General features: G+C 37.7%; 1 long non-coding RNA gene across 1 annotated transcript; it reads left to right on the forward strand.

Annotated features, from left to right (window-relative positions):
• Positions 1 to 327: 327 nt before the first annotated feature.
• On the forward strand, positions 328 to 15,753 carry LOC307176183. The gene is made up of 4 exons (XR_013824638.1): positions 328 to 372; positions 5,513 to 5,618; positions 12,315 to 12,366; positions 15,567 to 15,753. It is a non-coding gene; the product is annotated as an uncharacterized lncRNA (long non-coding RNA).
• The last annotated feature ends 5,263 nt before the right edge of the window (positions 15,754 to 21,016 follow it).

Here is a 21,016-nt window from a genome sequence, read left to right on the forward strand (position 1 = left end):
TAAAAGTTCATTTCCCCCCATATTTCCATTCTTTTTTTTTTTTTTAATTTTTATTTTTTGGCTGTGCCGCACAGCATATGGGATTTTAGTTCAACCATCACTATTCAGGGGAGCTCCACTAACTTCTATGAATCCTTTAAAATTCATCTCAGGAGTCACTTCTCCTAGAAAGTATTGCCAGACACTACAGTGCAGGCTTGGGGTTATTTATACAGAAACTTATTTATTCATATACCTGGCTCCCTCAAAACATTGTGGACTCTTTGAAGACAAGGAACATGTCTTAAGCATCTTTGTATTCCCAGGGCTTAAAACATTGCTGGCACATAGTACGTGTTTAACAGATGTTGAACCACTCCTCAATCTCTCCAAGTAAGTTTGTTTTCAAATTTGCTATTTCTTCTTGTCCACTTAGGGGAAAAAGTAACATTGGAATATAGGCAAAATGTGGTAAAGTAAATAGAGTCATTGTGTTTCTCTTCATAATACATTAATTTCATGCTTGCTTTCTTCTGCCACCCGGCATGTGTCTAATCTTCCTCTAATATTGAATGAAATATGCTCAGGGAAATCAAAATGCTTCTAAGAGAAACTTTAAAAATATTACAAAAGAACTGAACTTCAAAGCAACCAAATGGTGCAACATGTATTATATCAAAAAGACTATTAGTTATTATTTTAAAAAATATTTTCAGCCTCTATTTTCAGTAATGACAGGTCTTTTGTCAGTTTTCTTTATGTCATGTACTGATGCATTTTCATCATACTATGAAACAGCAATTAAAATATTATTCTAAATTTTCATATGAGGAAACTGAGGTTTAGTGAAGTTCGGTCAATTTAACCTAATAGGAGGCAGGGTCAAAATTTCAATAGAAGTCCTATTTAAAGCCTGAGATGGTAACTGCTGCCTGATTCTGCCAGGAGTTTGCTTTATTATCAAGCTATACTCACAAGAATTAAATAAAAACCACAAAGAAAGAAACGACACTATGATGTTTTCCTTTATTTTTTTCCTTTAGTTCTATTCCTAGGAAAGATAATATTGGCTTTACCAAATCATGGATTCATTTGGAAGTTTTATTTGTCAATAAAGTCCTCCTAGTCCTAGATATAGGCCTATAGAGATAAAAAATGACTGGGAAATTGTTTTGGGAGACAAGGGGATCTCTTGTGGGAAAGATGATTCTTCTCAAGGGGAACACAGGAAGAGAGACCATAAAACAGAACATTTTCATCTGCGCCAGGTTCAGCTCAGCAGAACAATAGCAAGTAAGCTGGCCAGAGGGTCTTCTCTGCTACAAAACGCAGAAATTCTGGTTCGAATCTCTGTACTTAGAATGTAAAGAAAGCTTAAACAGGAAGTTCAGCTACCAGATGGGGACTCTTCTAATTAGTTAAGTCTGCTCTAATTTCTGGTCACCAGTTGGCAGATGCAACAGAAGCCAGGGGAGTAAACAGAATATGTTGGCAGTTGAATTTGCAACCAGTATATCACAAATAGATTCAATTTAGAAATATTTTCCCCTTTGGTTAAATTCTGTAACTTAATTTTGTCAAATGTCAGGAAGTTAGAGATATATTATAAAGCATTTCTTTTTAGACATTTCACATTTCTGCCTATAAATTGATGGCAATGAAATATACATTTTCAGGCATGTTGCCTCAGAATTTTTAGAGTGTAACAGTAATGCCTGTATAAGAGTCATATTTTATTATAAAAATGGACTAATGTAGTATTTTGTGATTAGAAAACCCAATACAAGGTAAGAATTGATTTCGGGAAAACACATCTTGAGATGAGCAGGGACGTTAAGAAATGTAAGAGATTTGGTTACTCTAATCTGAATCTCTAGTCTCTGTGCATTGTTTTTTGTTTTTTTAAAAATAAATTTATTTATTTATTTTTGGCTGCGTTGGGTCTTCGTTGCTGTGTGCGGGCTTCTCATTGTGGTGGCTTCTCTTGTTGTGGAGCACGGGCTCTAGGCACGCGGGCTTCAGTAGTTGTGGCTCGTGAGCTCTAGACCGCAGGCTCAGTATTTGTGATGCACGGACTTAGCTGCTCCGCGGCATGTGGGATCTTCCTGGACCAGGGCTTGAACCTGTGTCCCCTGCATTGGCAGGTGGATTCTTAACCACTGAGCCACGAGGGAAGTCCTTTTGTGCATTGTTGGTGGTTCATATCTTAAAAGCATTTGATCACTGGAGGCAAAATTCCATAACTATATAACTCACAGGAAGAAGGACAGTGCCACTTTGACTTTTTTGGACGTAACTGTTTTCCTTTGAAATAATACATTCGTGATGAAGTTTTAATTTTTCCATTCCCAGGAGTGATCAAGTTTTCTTAAATTACTGTCTCACTCAACTGTTATCAGGAGTGGGGAGGATGATTGTTAAGTTATACTGTATTTGCTATTGACAGTTGTATCCTTGATTTTATCTACATGGACTTAATAAATCTTTGGGATTGCTTAGCATATGCTAGTCACTGTGATTTTCTTGGGTCTGTTGAGCTAAACAAGACACAGTCCTAATGACTGCCCATATAGATAAGAAGCCTACCTGCTACCATGTATTATGACAATGACTTCATTGGATGTAGGCCAAGTGTGTCCTGGGCATTCACAGGAAGGAACAGAGAGGAGAGTAAGTAATTCTGCCTGATTTGGTGCGGTGAGTATTATAGAAATATTTCTAAAGGTAGTGATATTTAACAATTTTTTTTTTTTTTTTTAGAAACTGAGACTAACCAATAAAGTTTGTGGGAAAGAGGATTACAAAAATAGAGTTGTATTTTTGGTAAAATGTAGTTGGACGGGACACAACGTAGTGAATAGGATCTTAATAAGAGAAAGAGCTGTTCGTGTTGGTAGGGAACAAGCAGGTGAGTGTGGGGTGGAGAAGAGGTGATCGAGAAGATATTTTGTAGGTTTTTGACTTAAATAACTAAGTACGGGGCTTTCCTGGTGGCGCAGTGGTTGAGAGTCCGCCTGCCGATGCAGGGGACACGGGTTCGTGCCCTGGTCCGGGAAGATCCCACGTGCCGCGGAGCGGCTGGGCCCGTGAGCCATGGCCGCTGAGCCTGCGCGTCCGGAGCCTGTGCTCCGCAACGGGAGAGGCCACAACAGTGAGAGGCCCGCGTACCGCCAAAAAAAAAAAAAAACTAAGTACGTTGAGCTGCGGTTGATGGAGATAGGAAATGCAGCGGGACAAGATGGTTTTAGGGAATGGATGAAGAGGTCTGTATTATTAGTATTAATACTGTGTTGATCATGCTAGTAATGCTGGTGATGATAATATAACATTTATTTGGTATTGACTTTGTGCCAGAGGCTGTGCCATGTGTTTGGTACATACAAACACATTTAGTCCTCATCACAATCTAATTAGATAGATGCAATTATTATAAGGAATCAGGGGTACTTTAGGTAATGTAGTGGAGTTGTGATTCAAGCCCAGGTAAGTTAAGTCCATATTCTTCAAGAGTTCACACAATTTGGACCCAGCTTCCATTGTATCCTGGTTGGTTGGGATGTCTAAAAAGCAGCTGGTAATACATTTCTGGACCTTAAGAATAAGGTCTGAGTTAGAGTCATAAATTCAGTTGTCATCTGCCTTCAGGTTGTAGCTAAAACTATAAATGTAGGGTTTTGTTTGTTTTTTATAAATTTATTATTTTATTTTTGGCTGTGTTGGGTCTTTGTTGCTGCGCACGGGCTTTCTCTAGTTGCTTTGAGCAGGGAGCTACTCTCTGTTGCGGTGAGAGCTTCTCATTGCCGTGGCTTCTCTCGTTGTGGAGTGCAGGCTCTAGGCACGCGGGCTTCAAATAGTTGTGGCTCCTGGGCTCTAGACCGCAGGCTCAGTAGTTGTGGCACACGGGCTTAGTTGCTCCGTGGCATGTGGGGTCTTCTCGGACCAGGGCTCTAATCTGTGTTCCCCGCATTGGCAGGCAGATTCTTAACCACTGCACCACCAGGGAAGTCCCTGTTTGTTTGTTTGTTTTTGTTTTGTTTTGCACCTAGGCAGGGCAGTGGTTCCCAGTATGGAAGATATTCAGCAGTCACCTTGAAATTATAACTAAATGCTGTTGTCTGTGTTTCCCTGGGAGAAGGGGTTCATAGTGTTTGCAATATCCTAAAGAGGTCACATGATTTCACCACCCAATCAACATTTTAAGAACCTTTGTATAGCTGGAAAAGAGATCAATATTTATAATAATCCCTCGAAATTTTTGTCCTGAAGAAACCTCTGGGACTGCCAATGCTTTATTGGATTTTCAAAGAAAGTGATAATAGGGGAACTAATCAGGATAAAAGGTGTTTGAAGGACTAACTCTAGCATGTAGAATCCTGGAATAGCATATCTTAAGGTATTTCGTTCTTGCATATCTGTAGCTTTCATCTTGGTTTGCAAAGGTGATATGACTTCACTAGGGAGGTAGTCATCTCCTCCTTGGTCTTGGTCTGTTTCTTCCTCAAACTGGTCCTTTTCTTCAGATGTGATCAGGAAATCTGTCAAATCTGGTCCTTGGTATAGGACCTTGGTATCAGTTGATCTTAGAACTGATAATTTTATGTATTTATCTTCTAGGCCCCATACTCTTACCTCTGGGAAATGGCCTTGTGTTTTGTGGGCCAATGTGGTTGATCATAGGGGTAAGAGGCAGAGAGGAGAATAAATAAATAAGCTGGTTAGTCTCTTAAGTTATCTCTCTCTCAGTTTTAATTTTGTTGCTCCATTTTATCTCTTGAATGAATTCAAGTTATTTGGTGGAATTTGGCACAGAAATGTTTCCCTTTCTCCCTTGTTTGTCATGTCCTCACAGAAATTGATAATTTGGTGATGTGCTACATTTTTACTTATTCTTTCTCTCTTATGTATAAGGATTTTAGGAATCAATTTTTACAACTTTAGGAATTTCCCAGATAAAGGAACTGTGCAATATATCTAGTTATCCTAGTTAGCAAAAAGGCAAAGAAAAAAGAAAAAAAATTATTATTTTTGATGCCTTGAAAATGCCCTGCAGATAAGCTCTGTATGTTTGATTGAGTGAATCAGGGTAAGAATTACCAGTGCTTGAGAACAGAAGGAAGGAATGCCAAATTTCATCCCTTGGTAAATGTGTAAATTTAAGTACTAACATAACATTAACAAGAGCATGAGCTAGATTTTGCCATCAAAAATGCCATTTCCTGTAAAGTATTAATGGCAAAATTATAGTCCTTCCAGTCAAAACTCAGTCCTGCCTTGCCTAATGCTAGATGAAGTGACACAGAGTGTAGAAACTTGTGGAGGGAAAATTCTGAAGTCACATTAGCATGTTCTAACATACTGCTTGCTGTGGACCAAGCCCATATGTCCAAGCAATGGCTCTTCCTAGACATGTCTGTTGTGGTCATACCTAACAAAAGAAGTATCTGATAGTACAAGGCACGTCCTCAAGATGTTTTGCTCTCCTTTCTTCTTCTCTGAGTTTACAAGGTCAAGTTAACTCATTTTTCCTCCACAGAAGATGAAATGACCTCGACTTCTCTTTGAATCATGGTTTTGGCATCTATCACAAGACATCTTGGAAACTGAAGTGCTTCTTCCTTGGCTGAATATTTAAAAGACAGGTATTGACTACTTTCATTTGGATAAGGTAAATCTATAAATTCTTCAACCTTGGCAAAAATTTACTCAAAAGAGATATGGAGAATTCTTTGTGAGTTGCTTGCTTTCCTATAAAAAGAGCTATTTTATCTTGAATTAAATATTACTGGAATTTTTAAATAATTCAGTTTATATAATTTGTGAATAATAGCTTGAAAAACTTTAGCTTACTTTATATTGAACCATTCCTGAATTTTTGGCAATTCAGGACAGCATTTAGGCAGTATTGTTGGGGTTAAGTGTGTGGGTTCCTGAGCTAAGCTAATAGTTTGATTTTCAGCTCCACCAATTGTTAGCTGTGTGACTTGGGGTAAGTCACTTAAAACTCTTTTGTGCCTTAGTTTTCTCAACAGTTAACTGGGGAAAATAATAGTAGCTACCTCATAAGATTGTTATGAATTTTGAGCTAATACATGGACATCTCTTAGAAATGTGCCTGGCACAACTTAATAGCCAATATTTATTGACTCTCAACTATTTCTTTTTGCTCTAGTTTATGATGGACTAAAATGCTCTAAAGACATTTGGTAAACAAGCTTCAGATACTTTTAGCGAAATCTTATTTTTATTTTAATTACACATATATTGCAACCTCATTGTAAATAATTCATAAAAAGTAGAAACGAAAAGATAAATATATGTCCACCATCTCCATTCCCACTGATCATAGTTAAACCACTGTCAACAGCCCAATGTGTATTTTTCTGTATTGTTTGCTAGTCATGCACACACAATTACACTACACGGACCCTTTAAAAATATTAGATCGTTGCCTTCGTATTATTCTCCAAATTGCTTTACAAAAATAACTATACATAGCATATCCTTTTGGGTTCATGCATATGTATCTGCCTTGTTCTTTTAATTGCAACAAACTAGTCCCTAGAAGGTATGTGTCATAAAATCTATCTCAAGAATGTCATTTAGTTTGTCTCTAAATATTTGCTATTTCAAATAATGCAGCCAATAACATTCTTATACATCCATCAAAGTTCAATAACTGGCCCCGGAGGTCACATTAAGAGTGCAGATTCATCTGGTTTGGGCTCCAAGTTGTTTTAAACATTTAAAAAAATTGAGTCAACATTTATAAATTAAGAGAATTTAGATGAAAATCCAGATTTTTGGATTCTTCTCTTAAAAAATCTAAAGATCAATAACCTCTGGGTCTACTTCTTGAGTTGCAATAACTAGTTTGACAGAGTAGAGGCGGCTGCAATTATAATATCTTATCTATTCCTCCTGCCTTCTCTATTGCCTTGCACTTGGCTGGCTTTCCTCATTTACAGTACCTGCCTGATTCTCATGGGCCCTTAAGTTTGTGATCCCTGAGATGTATCATTAAAAAGTTAGGCTGTATTACTAAAGCAGCCTAAGTTGTAAATTTCTGGGTCAAAGGGTAGAGTCATGCTAAATTTTTGATAAGTACTATCAAATTATTTTTCAAGTTTTATTAAATACCCAGAGTACTTTTACCTCTAGGCTCTCAGCTAGACCTAACATTTATGCAACATAAATCAAATAGGAAAAAAAAAAAAAGCAAAAACTTCTAAGTTTTTTGAATAACAGAAACTTAATGCAAGGATTTATAGAGAAATATTTGGTGGTTGTATCAGCCTGAGTCCTGGCAAGAAACAGAATGCATATTTAGCTGACATCTTGAGGAAAATTGGTTGAGGGACTATTTACAGAAGTGTGGGTGGGATTAAGAGAACCAATAAAGGATGTGGAGTTCCACAAAGAAGCTCTTAGTAACCTCAACCTGATGGGACAGGGAGAGGACGTGCTTTTTCAGGAGACCCTGGGAATTAGACTGCCTCACAGGAGTTGTCAATAAACACAGCCACTGCAAAAACTTTGCTGCTGAGATAAGGTGGGAGTGGGGATCAAAATTTTCTGGCCACTGTCTCCTTCCATCTTTCAGTCATCTGCTGGTGCCTGCTCTTAGTTAAACGCCTCCAAAGCCATGTAGACTGGCTGAAGCAGTTCTTAGGGATCAGAGCAGGAAGTATGGAGAATACACAGAGAAGGAATATGCAAAAATAGAACTACCAGCACAGGGCTGTCTGGTCTCAGTTGTCCTAGAACACTTTCTGTATTATCTTTTTCATGATCATTACATTAAAAAATAATATTATGTCACCCAGCCATAAAAATCTGTTATAAACATTTATTGCATAGATGAGTTTAAATGACTAAAGTACTTGTGAGGAAACCCACACAAAATAGTAATAGGATGCATAGAAAGTTTTTATCAACTTAAACAATATTTATATTTTTTAAAGTCTATGTAGAATTACTTCAATATTTTTAGCTTTACCATCAATAAGATAAAATTTTAATGAAAGCTCTCATAGGCTGAACACAAAGAAAAACCAGAAATGCATTTTTCAAAGGGGAAAAATCATGTACCTAAGTAATTATATATTGGGGAAGTTAGTGATGAGAGTTTCAGATAAAGGACTTTGGAAATTTGGAAAAAAGAGAAATCTCAGTATTAACTCCCTTGACAAGACTCCACTTAAGAGGTGTTTCCCAGTGCCCTGCATTCCCTCTGTAAGGAAAACTGACTGAAATCTACAGCAAACTAACCACTCTGCCCCTAATACCCTTGCCCTTCTGATCTGTATTAAATTCAGACTGTATTAAATTCAGATTAAGAGTTGGTTGGAAATCTGATTATGCTGTTAAGTAAACCAAACCAGATTAAGCCAGTTTCACTAATATGATGACTCAAAGCATTCAATATTAAGTAAACTAATGAATATGAATTCTACATGAAATTTATTTTTACAAGGAAATCTAAGTGGAATGTGTTTTTAAAGAAATAATTGATATATGAGTTGCTAAGAAAATTTTGCTGTTGAATTAGATGTAGAAATTTTGAAAGTTGAAAAAGTTCGTAAAACATAAGACTGATAAAAATTTTCAAGGGTAAACATTTTCACTGCATTTAGAGTGCTTCGCACATTTTAAACGTCTTGCTGCATCTTGCAGAAATAAAAAAATAGGCATCATGTATCATGAATTATGGATGTGTCTTACGCAAAGAACAGAAGGCAGAACTCTGATCAATGGATCACTCATCAAAGAAAAGACTCTGGCCCTCATCAAAAGTTTGTAACTGAAGCATTTGTCTAAGTTTCAAAGTCCATTAACAATATGTGTGTAACATGTAAAAAGTATTTGTGGCTATCATGTTTTTTTGGATGAATTAACTAACTGGAAGTCCTGAATGAGTTGGAAGAGGGCTTCCTCTAAGTTCAGCTAGGAAGGTAAGGAACACTTCCTGAAGAAAGGATATTTTTTTTAAAGGATACTTTTCACCTGGGTCCTTGCTAGATATCCCATTACTAGTCTTATTTACGTAAGGAAGCAAACTCTTCCTCAGTGAGTAAATCAATTACATTGAGCAAACATTTACTGAATTTCCATTGCCTTCAGGGTAAAAGAGAAGTTACTGATCATGGCATAAAAGCATATTCATGATCCGGTTCTTCCCAGCTCTTCAGCTTCATCCCTCATTACTCCTCACCTGAATTATCTTTATGGATTAACAAGACAATGTGCTTGTGAATTTTAAACCCTTACTATGTGTCAATGTTGTATGCTTTTGTATGGTCTCTTCCAGAGTCCTAAAATGCCTAGCTTGTCATCAGGAATGTATTGAATGCGGATTATTCAGTGAAAACTCTGTTCATCTTTTAAAAAAAGATCAAATACTCTCCTCTGCCATTTCTATACCAGATTCTTATCTTAAATGAGGAGAAAGATTTATAAAGACAACTATCAATATTTATTAGAATTGTGTTTATAATAACTGTAGATAGGATACTCAAAACCAGAAAAAATCACACCACTAGAGGATGGTTTAGTGTATTAGAGCAAATAATTTAAAATGATGCTTCTAGAGAAGTCATGTTTACCAAAAGATTTAAAGTTTACTAAAAAAGTATTTCAAGGTCATTACATTGTGCTGTGTGAAAACACAGCATAAGGTATAGTGCTAACCCAATGATGTAAAGAAAAGTAGGTAGAAATAATGTAAAAAAGTCTAAAATTTTATTGTGTGTAACTCTAGGTGGTAGTATTAGATTACAGGTGTTATTTTAGTCTGTACTTTCCAATTTTTTAACAATTAAAATGTGCTGCTTTGACAATAAATAAAACATTTAAACAAATCTCAATACTTTAGTCAATGGTCATCACTTTTCTAATGAATTTCTCCTGAACCCTTCAACCTTACCATTCATTACCCTCTCTCCTCTGAATTATTATTATTTTTAACTCGTAGAAGCAAGTCTATTGAGGTTTTTTCTTTACTTTTTTGTCTCCACAACCAGAGAGAAAACTCTTGAAAGAGAGAATTTTCTCTCTATTATTAACACATATTATAGTATAATCTGAATACATGTTTAGAGTTCAACCAATGTAATATAACATGATTTTCTTCAACAAAATTAGCAATATTCTCCAACTGCCTGGCAGAAGGGAAGAGGGTAATTCCCCTTATGTGATTTCTTACCATTAAGCCCAATTCCTGTAAGACTTTGTGTTCTTCTCCTAGTTTGAGACAGGGCTAAATTATTTTTAATATCATCAGGCTATTACTGTTATATATCAAGACAATGTTTTCCTAGAGCTTCTTCAGAATTTCCTCCAGACTTTCTTCAAATACTTCTCATTATGTGTTTTTAGAAAAAGCCTAAGGGAATTGGCATATTATTTTTTTTAAAAAACTGTTAACAATAAGTATCAGAGTTTTATTTTTTCACATTAGTGAGCATGAATCTTTAATTATGACTTTCCCCCCATTTTCTAGTAAAGAATAATTTATCTTTTTTTTTCCTCAGAGGATATATGACATTGCGCTTAGCCCATTGATGGTCTCTGATTGAGATTTAAAAAAAATTTTTTTCTTAAATGTTCCACCAACTTCATGAAAAAAGAGACTAAAATCTTTAGTTTTTAGACTAATGACTGGTTTGCCTCATTTCCAGTTTCTCAACTTAAATATGTAAGTAAATAAATAAATTGTGTGCTTTTGTATCTGGCTGTCTGCTAGATGAAAGAAAAATCAAAGATAATAAGAAAAGGTTGCCCTAGCAAGAGATACTTGAACCCAAGGCTGTGTACCAACTTATGGTTAGAACTATGACGCTATGGTTGAAACTTTGGGAGCCATGAAGAAGAGGTGAATAACATTGCCTGAGTGGCCCAGGTATGAGAAGTGGCTTTTTGGGTAGGCCAAAGTGAGCAAAATCACACAGGCATTAATGGCCAAGACATGTTTGTGTATCACTCTTACTACACTATTGGAAATTCAGTGTCACATCCTCTGTTTTAGGTGTAGGTAGTTCATGGATACTTCTGCATTATTGCCAGCGAAGGAAGTTCAGATGGGCTGAGCAGGTTTGTGAGACCAGCTGTCTGTGAAACACTCAGTGGGGAAGACAGACACTGTGTAAATTGTAGGATGAGTGTAAAACACTCCTGGTTATTTGGATTTATATGTAATAGAGTTGGAGACATAGGGAAAGCACGTATGGGACAATATAGTGTAGGGGAAGGGAAGGGAGCTAATTATATCTTTGGATGCAAGAAAGGCTATTATTAGGAAATGATGTTTGAGCTGATAAATGAGGAAGTTGAAATTATTGGATTATGGGTTGGATGTGAGAAATAAGAAGGTGGAGTTTAAGATTTTTCTCCAAGTATTGGTTTGGGCACCTGTCAATGGAGATGCTATGCTTATTCTTGGAAAACTGATTTTGAGATGTACGGGAGGCATCTCAAGTGGATATGTGGACCATATATTTGGGTATATGGGTCTGCAAATCAGACAAGGCCCGTCTGGACTAGAGGTGAGATTTACTGAAGCCACGGACATATGTAAGATCACTTAGAGAGGTGTGGAAAGAGAGATAAGCATGGAGTCTTGGGGATAGTGCTGGTAAATTTCAACGTTTAAAAAATGGGTAGCAGATGACAAGCCACAAATCTGGGCAAGACAGCTAAAGAAGTAGGTGGGAAGGCAGGAATGTGTGGTGTGTTGACACTGAATAAAGCGTGTGTGTGTGTGTGTGTGTGTGTGTAAGGAGGAAGTGGTTAACAGGTGAAGTGTCATTGCTAGGTCAAGCAAAATAAAAACCGAGAAGGAGTCTGTTAGATTTAGCGATTTGGGTGGAGATCATTGGATATCTCAGCAAGAACAGTTTCGGTGGAACAGAAGCCTGCTTTGTGTGAGTTAATGTGAAAAGGGAAGTGAAAAAATGGCAATGTTTTGTGCATTGTGGCTTTTGACAAGATGAAAAAGACAGGGTTGAAGCTAGAGGAGTGTGTGCTAGGGAGAATTTGTTCTTTCTTTCTTTCTCTCTTCCTTTTTACAGTTTGACCCCTTGGATTGAGTTTATATTGCTGAAGAGGAGGAACCAGTAGAAAGGGGCAGTATAGCTACAGGAAAGGATAAGGATAATTAAATATGGGAGAATTACAGTAGGGAGACCGAATGTGATTTATTACACAGGATTTCTTTGTAAGAATGAGAGACGGCTTTTCCATTTAAGAATGTTGTCCAAAAATAAAGCCTAGAAGGGAAAGTGACAAAGGAAAATTTATACAATGAGTGTTGTGAAGCCAACAGAGTGTGTCTTTCACAGAAAATATGGGGCCTTCAGTGAAGACATCTGCTGAGAGAGAAGAACATACCAGGTAGGATAGAGGTTTGTGAAGATGGCAAATGGTTTGTAGTAATTGCCACAAAATGTTGTATTAGGAAACCTACCAGAATAGCATTTTCAAAGTGTCTTTAATTTAGAGTTGATTAAACCTGGTTTTTGTTCCTCACCCATGAGGCTCTTCAGTAAAGAGTAGATTCACTGAAAGAATAAAAAGAATGTTTTCTTTGTATTTGCCACCCCTTGTCTTATTTCTAGCAAGAAGTTTATGAAAACTGTTCTGATTTCGGTATACCTCTCACCTTGCTCCTGGTCCCATGGTGGTTAGTTCTCCGTGATACAACAGCTGCTACAGAGAAGATGATTACCACTGTCACCGATGAGGGCTGTTTCTCAGGGGAGAGAGAGCTTGCGATGCCAGACAAGCAACCTCCTTGCGATAAACATCCAGTTTTCATGAAATCACCTTGGCAGTAAGGAAAGAAATGAGAATGAGAAAGCAAAACTTAAAATAACTAAAATTAAGGGAGTCGCGAAACTGGAAGAGACCTTGGGAGATGTATATTAGGACTTCTTTTGGGCAAGGATGATACCTTATTTGATCTTTATGTCCTCTATGCCGGACACATAGTAATAATAAACAACGTTTATTGAGTGTTACAGTATCGTGCCACAGACTTCTCAATGGTTTATATAGGTTAACGCATTAAATTCTCCTCTCATGGTGAGGTAGCTGCTATTATTGTCCTCGTTTTAGACATAAGAAAACTGAAGGCACAGAGAGGTTAAGTAGCTTGCCCAAGGTCACATGGTGAGAGTGAGAGCTAGCATTAAGCCCCAGGCAGTGGACTCTAAAGTTTGTCCTTTTACAGAAACTCGGTATGTGCTGAACTGAGGGATGCCTACCCTCTTGCCTCGTCACTGGCATAACCCCTTATCCCAGTTTTACAGCTGAGGTCCGAAGTCCTGTTCGAGATTGACCAAGGTCATACCATAAGTGTCAGAGCTGGTATTTAACTTCAACTATTTTGACTCCTTGTCCTGTGCTTTTTCCCCTTGGCTATAATTGAATTACCTCTGTGTCTAATTTCAGGCCTGGTGATTCCCTTTTGCCTTGAGTTTTGTTTGCACCCCCAGCCTGTGTACCGCCTGCTCAGTAATGATCTAATACTTACTGTGTGGGCTTCACAGTTTATTTGATTTGGAGCAACCTAAACGGCCTGCTGGCAAGGACTAAATATAAGATTGTGAATCCAGGGACAAGGATGCATGTTTCTGGCCAGAGGGGATCTTGCGGTAAAATGCTGCAAAGTATTGGCAACAGTTGCTCTAACGAAAATGAGTTCTCTGATTCTAAATGTTTGTGGTGTATAATGTAAACTCATGTAAAAGGAAGGAATACCCAATTAAAGCAATGAAGTTTAATATTTCTAATGCATTGCACCAGTTTAGAAAAGAGGAGTTTTTCAGTTTGCAGAACAAATTAATTTTGGAGGAGTCTTGCCTTGACAGTCGCACCTAAGAGCCATTATTTTGCACAATGCGTACACCTTGCAGTCTTCAGAATAGGCTACTTTTGTTGTTACCTCCCTTGTTTCCTCACAACATCCTATGTTGTGACTGGGCAATACATTTTGCTACGCTGATTTGACTGAGGGAGAAACCACAGCACGGTGTGGTCAAAATGACTCATTCAGTCTCGTAAAAGTGGCCTGTGTGAGAGCCAGGGTTAGGGTTTGGATCTTCCATCTTGAATGCCATGCTTTGTGTTAAACCACATGGTGTTCCAGTATGCATTTGGCCCATTTAAACCACATGGATAATTCATTTTTCAACACCCTGGTTATATGTCATCTTAGCTGTCATTTCCATTAGCTGCTTACACACCTGCATGTAGCTCACACCAGCCTTAGTTTCCGCCTGTTCTGACATCAGGAGCAGTGCTTGTTAAGCAATAGAAAATGACTAAAATGCACCACCAACCCTTCTTTGTCCTGCCCTGATGTATTTTACTTTTGGTTTCTGTTCATAGGTAGTTCAGTATCACTTCACTTCTATCATGCCTGTCTAGGGGACTCGCTCACTACTCCATTTTGTTGCTTGCAAACTCTCAGTGTCTTTCCCTACAGGAGAATAATGTTTTTGCTTTTATGTTTGATGGAGTTTTGGAAATAGCAGGAAACTTTTTACAACTCTCTTGGTAACGTAACACAAAGGGAGCCTGGGGTGAAAGCCAGGGTACAAACCCCCCATGACATATTGTGTATTTTCAACTCAGGTTCACCACCAACGCATTATTAGGCAGAAGAGAAATAAGGAATTGCATCCCCTGAGCCTCCCTTCCCCATGTGGTTCCAATGAGAGGCATGCACGTGAGATCTGGAAGACAGAAGAGAAGGAAAAATTGAATAGAGAAGAGAGTGACCCTGGGTTCATGCATTTGTGCATCCAACAAATATTTAGTAAGATCCTACATGTGGCAGGCATTGCTCTACGTTCTGGAAATACAGCACCTATTCTCACAAAATTCATATTCTATGAGTGAGTGAAGAGACCAACAAAACAAACAAACAAAAACTCCCCAAAACAAAACAAATGAACTAACAAGAAAATATAAATATATATTTCAGACCATAATCAGTATTATGAAAACAGAACAAAAACAATGATAGATGGGAGATTTTAGAGAGGGGCATAGACACAGATGAATTTTTGTTTAGGAATATTCTAAAGTTCTAAAGGATGAACCATAGTTGATTTCCTGAGGGACATCTTACCTTTCAAAACTTTTCTGGAATTTCTTCGTAATTGTTTAAGTTTCAGTTGAGTTGGATATTGTGCACTCGTGCAGTTATCAGTGATTTCTTTAAATATCCTGTGACACTAGCTGCTGTGATCAGAATACCGTCTTGATCTGTGGTTTGAGATGCTGTTTGGCTCCTGAAAATCTGTCACACTCTCCATTTTCACGAAACTTTCTGGATCAGGAAAAATCTGGAGTTTCATGGGAGTCACTGTAACTTACCAATGGTAACTGAGATTGTGCTCCACAGATTCCTATAAATTCTATACTGATTTACTAGTATGCTGTCCCCAGGTCATCTTGGTCCTGTACTTTACAGGATTCTACAGGAATGTGGCATCATAAGTGTATATCTGAATAGATCTGGAAAACACTCTGGATAGACTCAGATAAGGGAGCTTTAACCCAAGTTTCTCTGTCTTTTTCCTTAGGGAGTGATGAACAAACAGGAAGACTTACTTCTACAGATAGAATTGAGTATCTCTCCTTTGGAGATCGACTTTGATTTACGAGGAAGTGCACAGAGGGTGTCTTAGGGGCATCAAGCTGTAATTGCTCTCCTTCAAAGTGGACTGTTGTGGCCTCATCCTTCAAATAAAGGGGAACTGCATAACACCGTGTGTTTATTTGACTTATGATTTATTTCTTTTGAAAGGATTATGTCCTTTGTTAAAACATTCTTCTCACCGGGGATGGGAGATTTAAGGAATAAGGAGGCTTTGGTCTTGGGAGGCTCCTTTTTCTGTAATTTTGCTTACCTCTGGGATCCTCTTATTTAAAAAAAAAATTTCTTATGTTTTATATGCATTTGTCTACTTTGAGACATAATCCTTCTTTCATGTTCACTACCCATCTCTGTACCTTCCTTACCTTTCACATCTAATCAGGTTTAGGTGCTTAACTGTGCTGGGAAAAGATTCCTTTTCTTTCCAGTTCAGCTTCGAGAAATAAGCGCAAAGAGGACTGAATTTTGGTGTAGACTTTTGACTTGATTACTTTGGTAACCTGGAGCCAGACACTTACCTCAGCTATGGGGATCTGAGTCTCACTGCCTTATTTGTGGAAAGATGGGATTTTATTAAAAAAGCAGTTGTTAAACATTATAGTCTCAGGACCCCTTTATATTCCCAAAGCACTTAAGGTCCTATAGAGCTTCTTTGGTGGGGGGGATGTTAATCCAGTGTCTGTGCTGTGAGAGCCAATTATTAACTCCTCAAGAATTCTACAACCTTATAGTTAAACCATTGGTAGCTTGAAATCAACCGTGGAGGGAATATTTACATCAGAGAAATCGGCAAATTCTACCAATCGGCAAATGCTATCCATCGAGTGAGCTGATTTATCAGCATATTGCTGACTTACCAGGGAAGAAACTAAAATTGAGAAATTAAAACATATCTATTTATTAAGTAATTGAAAATGAAACTAGGTCCAATATATGTTAATCTAAATCTTTTCATGAAATGTAGTTACATTTTTCAGAAAAAAAAATTGAGAGTGGCTTTTCCAAATATCTTTGATGTTACAGGTCATGCAGCATTTGTAAAAGTTCACGGTCCCCTCTGAGAGAATGAACTTAAGAAATGCAAATACTATCTTAGTATTATTATGAAAATAGTTTTAACCTCCTTGAGACCCTGAAGAGGTATCCAGGTACCTCATGGTCTGCAGATCATACTTTGAAAACCACTGTGTCAGAGAATCATTTCTAACCTCAGGAAAAGAAAATCAATACTTCTAAATCCTCTTTCATACACGGTTTTGGATAGTCTGACTTAGGTTGGGATGCAGCCCCTGGGCAGTTGAGGAGTGGGTTTTGAATCGTGGAGCTCACATTAAAAAAGAGCAAGGACCCTCTCCCATTGCTCATGATTGTACCTGAACACCAATCGCCTTTCTCCCCTTCTTGATTCTCCTCCTTCTTTCCTGACCGTGTTTGAATCTCCCAGGCTTCCTCAACAGGCAAAGCGAGCCGGAACCGAGGAGGTCTGGGCATCAACAGCGTGTGCCGCCGCAGCAGAGCTTCCAGCTCATGGGAAAGGAGCAGCCAGTTCGAGCAGCCTCATAACAGTGATGGCGCAACTTGAGGGGCGGACCACGCGGGACAGCTCCAGCCCTGAGAACAGAAAGGTGTGCTGAGTGTGTGGTAGTGTGAGAGACAGCTGATCTCGCCAGGCACATCAGGGTCACAGCCGTCTTTGTTGCCTTTGAGAAGAAAGAACTATGAACAACGGCCTAGAGCGGGGTTGGCAAACTTTTTCTCTAAAGGGCTGTATGATACATTATCATTACTTTTTTGCTTTGCAAGCCATACAGTCTTGTTGCAACTATACAATTCTGTTGTAGTGCAAAAACAGCCGTAAACAATACCTAATTGAATGGTTTTGTTCCAATAAAACGTTATTTGGAAACCTTGGCCTAGGCAAAAAACAAATCGGCTTTGTCTCCTGCTAAAATTTCCTCTCTCACTTTGACATGTCTTGTTTGATAGACTCTCCAAAATGTCTGTGCAACTTATACCTACGTACTGAATCACAAATGCTAGAGTTTGGAAGATATCTGACTAGCTGGGATAAATCTAATGAGGTAGTCGATTGAAATCATAACGGTTACAGCACTTGCTATGTGCCAGATACTGGTCTAAGCACCTAACATGATCTAATCCTCACAGCAACCCTATAATTCAGCACAATTATTATTATTCTCATATTATTTCCCAGGAAATGGATGCATGAAAAGATGAAGCAATTTGCCTGAGTTTATTCAGCTAGTAAATGATAGAACAAGGATTTAGACCCAGGCAATGTATCCTGTGCTACCCTGCCCCTTGATATACGCAGGTATTACGTTATGCACACGTACAGACATTTGGAGGTCAGTTAGATCTGAGGACTAATTATGTTGGTGATCAGCATCAGTTTAAATTTAAAAGTGGGCATAAGGCCTTCTCAAGAGCTAGCTAATAACTCGACATAGGATGTTCAAAAATTTTCTCAAAGTCGGACACTCTAGTCACACAAAAAGGCACACTAGGGAGAACAGTATTCTGACAGCAGCATTACTAGTATTACTAATGGAAGAAAAAATGAATATATTGAAGGACAGCAAATGGTACATTCTCAGAAACGGATAAAACTCAACAAAGAAAGGAATAATAAATGGAAAAAGAGAGGTAAAGTGAATGCACAGAGTGTATTTAAACAAATATTTAGAATATGAAGTGAATCATTCTTCAAATAATAATTGAATGTGGTATTTCCAATGTAGCCTTTCAGTAGAAGCTGTGTATGCTTCCTTAAATAACTGTACAAAGCCGTGTTTGAACAAGTTAAATTGTCTGGAATTAACTTTCGAGGTCAAATTAACAGGAAAAACAGAGCAAAAGGAAGAGTAGAACACAAGGAAAATAAGGAAGGAAGCCATTTCCCTAGATTCCTCCTTTTGATGAGCCCTCCTGGACATTTTTTTTTTTTTTCTTTTTAACCATTTGCTCCTCTGAAGCAGTGTTCTCTAAAGTGCAGTTGCTCAAGACAATCCATTGTGGGGCAGAAAGAAGATGCTAGAACCTTTATTTCTGTTTTTTCTCTTTCTTGTAGAATAAGTCATGCAATCCAGGGCTAGATTGGTAGTTTCATGATGATTAAACACTTGGGTTCATTCTGTCTTCTTGTTCTGCCACTCCAAGGTGTTTTCTCATTTGCACAAAGACAGTTCAATGCTAGGCCACCTTCCTGCCACCAAAGGAAAAGGATCTGAAGAAGAGGAGGGTATACTCAGGAAGTCCCGTGTTTCGCTTAAGCTCCCTTCCCGTCTGCCAGAATTTCTTCCCACGCCCATACCCAGCTGCAAGAGGAACTGAGAAATGTAAACATTAGCTCCAAGTGCCTGTACCCAGCTCAAGTCTGGTGACCCTTGCACTAAAGAAGAGGAGAATATAATTGGTGACAACTTAGCTGATATCTGATAATATTTAAAGGGGGTTTTAAAGTTACAGATTGTTATTCATTTTTCTTTTACAAAAGATGAGAGTGACAGAGTTCATAAGCTTGCTGTGATGACTAACAGCTTTAGTTAACACTAGGAGCTCCACTAACAGTTACAAAAATCAATACATACACAATATTTCTCTTTAAGATGATGATGAGAAAGGATTTTTAAAAATACATACGCTATGGAAAGAGTATTTTGGAAAAAGATACTTGGAATTGCATGAGTGTTTTTGCTAAATAGCATTCAAGTGAGTCTCCTATAAACAAAACTTTGATACGTCACAATTAACATCTTGCAAATAGAATTTTAAAAAATCTTCCAAAGTTGTTTCAATACATTTTAAATCAATTTATTAAAAGTAGAAAAATGTAACCTATTTGCCTTAATTTGGATGAACTAATTTTTCATGACTATGTGAGAAGATGGAATATGACCAGCCCTCTTAAAAGCTGAAACTTTGGTTATCTGTAGGTGGGAATGAAAAGTGGCCAACAATATACTTCTCCCATTGGTATGTACAAGCTCTTATAAGATTTCCTTTATGCTATAACAGACCTTAAATTAGATATCAAAAACTATTAGTTATTACATTTATTAGGGGACTAATTTTTACAGTTAATATTGTAGCATTATTTAGAGCATTAATAATTCGTATCATTAATAAATGAAGCAAAATAAAACTCTTTACAAATCTTATTCGCCTAATATGTCCTTCATTTTTCTTTGATATACGTATTTTTGTGAATACGTTATAATATAGCTAACTTAGTGGTATGATTTTTTATGTCTATACAGCATAAACAAACCAGCACACATATGAATGATGCATGTAAATTAATTTTAGCGATGTAGTGGGCAATCAGAAAGGTTTGGAGAGCAGTGGTTTCCAAAAGGCTGTTTTTGCTCCATTGGAATGTAGCTTTTATTTTTATTTATGTAGAGATAAGAGAAATATGTCGTATCAGGTTGACACTGATGAACTCTCCTGCTGTGTGTGCAGAAGAGCCCAAGATATCCTTTCTAGTCTCTGCATTAGAAACAAGGATTTAGATGCTTCGTGAGGGGTTATTTGACTGTGTCATGAGCATCCTGAAGAACTAGTGGCACTAGTTTGTTCGACCTGTGTTCTTAGACTCTAGCAAATTATTATGCATTCATGCCCAGTGCTACTTGCTAGGTGGGAACATCTTCACTCTATTTTGCCCACATCCCCATTTATCTTCTTGTCAGTTAGCCTAACTCTTGAAACTAAAATTCAGAGTTCCTGATAGCTGGGTTAGTGAGGTCATGTGAAGAGTTATGCTCAATTTTAGTCCTACAAGAACAAAAAAGTATATTTTGCCAATGCCATAAATATAGGTGTCAGGAACCTTCAGCCCTAGAATCAGGAAAATTGGGCAACGAAGGATCTCTGTGTGTTTGGAGCCCAGAGAAATGTGTGTGCATGTTTATTTTTGTCAGGCATTAATTCAATGGTACTTTACTCTGTCTATAAAGTTACTACTTTCTTGGCCACAGGATGGATTACTTGGAGACATAACGGCTTCCTAAAGTTACTTTTCTACCTTAAATTTTAGTTGAAAGTCTCATGGCTTATTTTTGTCCCATGACAGTTCTTTATTTTTCAGTCTTAGCTGAGTGTAAATGAAAGTCACATGCAATGGAACTTGGAACTTGTCTCATCTAGGTTCACCATTTTCTTCCACCTTGTAGGGAACATTGGTACTTAGCTTCCGCTTGCTTAAAACCCAGGCAAAGCTCAAACAGTTTGAGATTTTACTTATAAATACCCAGTAATTTAATCTCATTAAACATTTCAATTCTGTATTATTTTTATCCATTATTCCTGACCCATTCCTCTAGTATTTCATTCTTCATAACAGGATTTAAT

Source organism: Stenella coeruleoalba (genome assembly GCF_951394435.1).
Source record: "Stenella coeruleoalba genome assembly, chromosome: 17".
In the NCBI taxonomy this organism is placed as follows: Eukaryota; Metazoa; Chordata; class Mammalia; order Artiodactyla; family Delphinidae; genus Stenella; species Stenella coeruleoalba.